Genomic DNA, 4,194 nt, shown 5'->3' with positions numbered 1-4,194 from the left:
TCACAGAATCATTTAGGTCGGAAAAGACCTCTGAAGATCATCGAGTCCAACCTGTGACCGATCACCAGACTGTCAAAAATAGGTTAGAAACTGTTGTAAAATAGTTAATAATTGTTAAGCATGTACTGTTAAAAAGTTTGGTTATGATATTGTATAAGTGTTTGAAGGGTAGTTATAAGAAATACGGTACTCAACGTACCGTATTACACCTAAGTAAAGTGCACTCAAGCGAAACGAGCCAGCCTGGACAGGACTGTACGGGCCAACCTTAAAAGCGCCTTAAACCTTCATGCAAATGAAGGATCCAAACAGAAACCAATCCAAAGGAACAAAACAGTATAAAAAGGGGGCATCCGAGCCAGTGGGATCGTGTGCTGCTCCACCTGGAACATCGGGAACATCTCTGCACAAGAAAAGAAGATCCAGCGCCGGCTCTGCAGCATCCTCGCTTGGGAACGCTCCTGCTCGACCCTCCAAGCTTTAGGCCTTGCAATAAAAGCTGAAATCACTTTAGCTCCGGGAGTGTGTTCCCGTTTATAACAAGACCATGGCAGCAAGTGCCACATCCAAGCTTGCCAGAGTGCTTGTTCCTTAAATGAATCATTTCTGTCAGCATCTAGCTAATGGAACTATGTCACGCCCTAGCCTTGGAAGGCCAAGCAAAATACAGAAAGGCTGGTGAGAAAATCCCAAGCATCAGAGTTTGGCTTGGAAGGTGGTTGGATGTGGTAGATAGGGACAGGCAAACGGAAGATCACGCGATGTGACCTGACGGAAAGCAGCAGGATTCCTTTTCCCCTTAATCCCCTGAGATAAGCGATCACCCTAGGAATGTAACCCCCCTAACTCTAGTAACTTTCCACTCCTTACTAACCATAGATGGTACTGCAGACCCCCTCTGACGTAGTGAAGCCCCCTAGACTATTTAACCCCACGAGATGAGACAATAAAGGCCTTTTGACCATCCACCACATTAGTGTCAGCGTGCGTCTTTAGCCCGAGTGACCCATGATGAGTTTGGGTCGCCGTGCTGCTCCTTGAAACCAGGTCGCCTTGCCTTATAGCAGAAGGCAACAGTTGGTAAAAGAGGATCTCTGGGAACACTCTGAAGGCAGGAGCTGAAGGAAACAGTCACTCCCAGCAGTGTCACACACCTAGTATTGTAGGACTTCTAGGAAGTTCAGGTTTCTATCCTGATCCTGAATTGCATTTCAGACCTGAATTCTTCAAGGCTGGATTTCGCATTCCTTTTCTCTATTCTGGTTGTACCTGAGCCATTGTCAGGTGGTTGACCAGGCAGGTTCCCTACTGGACTCTGATGCTGGCTGAGGAAACGTTCCGGCTGCCTGGGCACTCCACCTGAGCCCATAGCCTGGTCTGCCTTCCCCTAGGGACTGCTCCTGCCTCTGGATCAAAACCTGTGCTACAGCACTGTTGCTAAAGAACACCAGGATCAGCGAAGCAGCCCCCTTCTCAGTAAGTTGCTGAGAGTAAATGGCCTCTGCTCTATACTTCCCTCTGGTTGCCTTTTTTCCTCACAGGACTTCCAGGAGGTGTCTCAGGGAGAGGCTTCAGTCTCCCCTACCCTACCTGCTCCCTAGCATATTGCAGAATCTCTCACTCACAGGAGAGGAAGCTCAGGTGTGTTAGGAGATGACTTGGGAGCACTGGCAGACATAAATGGTCAGCAATCCAGAGGCTGGCACAGGCCTCTTCCACACAGACTCCCTTGTTTATTTCAGGTTAATTCTTCAGTCTGTTTGGATCCAGTTGAAGAGCCAGGACAGTTTCTTGACCATGTCTTAGGTAACAGGTGCAGTGTATGCCAAAGTCTTGGGTAGGTCCAGACTTGTGACTAGGAGGAAGATCTGCCAAGTTCAAGAGCTTTCCCAAGGTGGTTTATAGGAAAAGGCTATTTCTTAAGCTCCACCAATGCTATAACCAAATGCATGTGTGAATTTTGGATTGTTTCCGTACCTGACCTGAAGGTTGTATGTGAGCACAAGAACTGCATCAAGTAGATTGTTGTCATATTTGCACACAAGTAAACATTGACAGAAGTGGAGAAATTCTGTTGCTTTCCAGAACTGAATTGTTCAGCAAGTCTAAATCTCCACTGTGCCCCAGGATCTGGTGTTAAGATGGAAAGAGTGACTGAATTGTGTGGTGTTGTGATTTCCCCATACCTAAGGAGAGTGAAAGACTGCAAAGTAATAGTTTCTCAGGCAGAAACCTTTACTTTTCAATAAGTCTCCAGTGAGAGGCCTGTGTTTATTAGCAAGGAGAAGCCGCACAAGGTCAAACTTCAGGACATACAGCATTTTGTTCCCAGTGGCCCAGTGTAATGGTCCTGTGGGCAGATACTTTTGTCAGGCCTGAGAGAGCCTCCCAGTGCACTTTATTGCACTGGTGAAGTGGGGTCAGGGCCAGAACTGGGGCATGGTGCATGGCAGGTCCTGCAGCAGCATCTGGGCTGCCTGTGGGGATTCTGGACCCAACGCTGCTGCCTGGAGCAGTCTTGGATCCACACGGCCCAGGGGTGCTGGAGTGTCTGGCATCTTCTGGATCTGGGGCAGACAAAAGAGAACCCTGATGGTAGCAGGCTGGTGGTGCTGGGGCTCCTGGAGCTGAGTGCCAGTGAGCTGTGGGGGTGGTGAGGCCCTGGCACAAGTTGCCCAGAGAAGCTGTGACTGCTCCATCCCTGGAAGTGTTCAAGGCCAGGCTGGATGTGGTTTGGAGCAACCTGGTCTCGTGGGAGGTGTCCCTGCCCATGGCAGGGAGGTGGAATTAGATTAATTTTCAGGTTCCTTACGGCCCAAATCATTTTGTGAATCTATGTTTCTATCTTGAAAGTGTCAGATGCTCCAGTCCCTGCTCCCTGGGCCCTTGTGGATCCAAGACAGCTCCCGTTTGCAACGCTGGACTCAGAATCCCCACAGCCAGCCTGGACACCGCCACAGGACCTGCTGTGGACGGTCCCCCAGTACACTGATCCCACTCCACAGGCACAATAGAGCGCACTGAGATCATGTGTGGGCTTCCTCCTGCTCCTCTCTCTCCAAGGGCAGCCTGCGGGGTCTGCCCAGAGGGTCGCTGTCTCCCTGGGTGTCGGCAGCACCTGCCTGGCCTCCCTCGTGCGGGCTGGCCCGCTTGCCCACCTCCACGGCCGAGAGCTTCGCGTCTCGGCGGCGCCGACCCTGCTCGGCTTCCTCCAGAGAAGTTCACACAAGCACCGGGAGGGTCTCTGCCGCCGGTCCTTCCCCGGGGCAGGGCACCGCGGCCCGGCCCTGCCCGAGCGCGGAGAGTCCCGCCCGTCTCCCGGCAACGCGTCCCGCCCGCCCGCCATGGCCCTCGCGGGTCGCCGTAGCGGCGGCGGCGGCGGCGCGGCCGGGCCGGCGGTGAGTGCGGCGGCCGCGGGGCCCGGTCCCGGCAGCGCGGGGGCTCCCCCGGGGCCGCGGGGCGCTCGGGGCCCGGCCAGCTCGGGGACTGTCGTCCGGCTATGCGGGAGGCGCCCGATCGGGGGGTGGCTGCCGCGCCTCACGGGTTGTAGGCAGGTGTAGGGGGTTCTCGGCTTTGGGGTGTTTGTGGGCATGGAGAGTCCTTCCGGGTTTGGGGGTGTCCGTGGCTGCAGGGAGTGCCGCCCGGTTTGGGGCTGTTTCTGGTTATGGGGCGCCGCTGGGCTGCGGGGTGAGTCCGGCTTTGGGGCAGGTTCCTGGGTGGGAGCTCGGCAGTGCTGCCCGGTGGCTGTGGGCTGGGGGTGCCGGCAGGTTGGGGTGCCACGGGGACCCACGCCTGGGCTGAGGGCAGGGCAGTTTTGTGATCCGTGTCGGGCTCTGCAGTTTCCCTTTGCCTGCTGCGAGTCTCAGGGCTCGGCCGGCAGCTGCCGGACAAAGTTGTGTTGGCCGGCCTGGCTTCTCGGCCTCCTCGCCTGCCTCCAGCCGCCTCCTCTTCAGCTCTGGCTGCTCCTGTGTTGTGTGTTCTGCCCTGCTGCTGGAAGCTGCTCGCTTTTGCCGAGAGAAGGGAGTTCAGCCCGGGGCCAGGCTCAGAGCAGGGCGTCTTTGCTTCTGTGCATCGCTCATGGGGCAGATATTTGTCCTCCTGCTCTGCCCTTTCTCAGACCTGTTGAAAGCAACATCTGCTCCAGCTGAGCAAACAGCCTGGCACTGCAGCAGTGCCAGCACTGCATCTCATGGT

At 55.2% G+C, this 4,194-nt stretch overlaps 1 protein-coding gene across 3 annotated transcripts in view; it reads left to right on the top strand.

Moving 5' to 3' along the window:
• The first annotated feature begins 3,280 nt into the window (after positions 1–3,280).
• The window catches only part of RNF123 (ring finger protein 123), a 47,822-nt gene continuing 46,908 nt past the window's right edge, over positions 3,281–4,194 (top strand). The window contains exon 1 of one of the 3 annotated variants that reach the window (XM_038149232.1): positions 3,281–3,398. The gene's annotated coding sequence lies outside the window, so the exon portion shown is untranslated. The other 2 variants (XM_038149234.1, XM_038149233.1) reach the window with 2 other exon arrangements.

This window comes from Motacilla alba, chromosome 12, assembly GCF_015832195.1.
Source record: "Motacilla alba alba isolate MOTALB_02 chromosome 12, Motacilla_alba_V1.0_pri, whole genome shotgun sequence".
In the NCBI taxonomy this organism is placed as follows: Eukaryota; Metazoa; Chordata; class Aves; order Passeriformes; family Motacillidae; genus Motacilla; species Motacilla alba.
The sequence above is the reverse complement of the archived record's forward strand: the minus strand, read 5'-3'. Positions and strand labels throughout refer to the sequence as shown.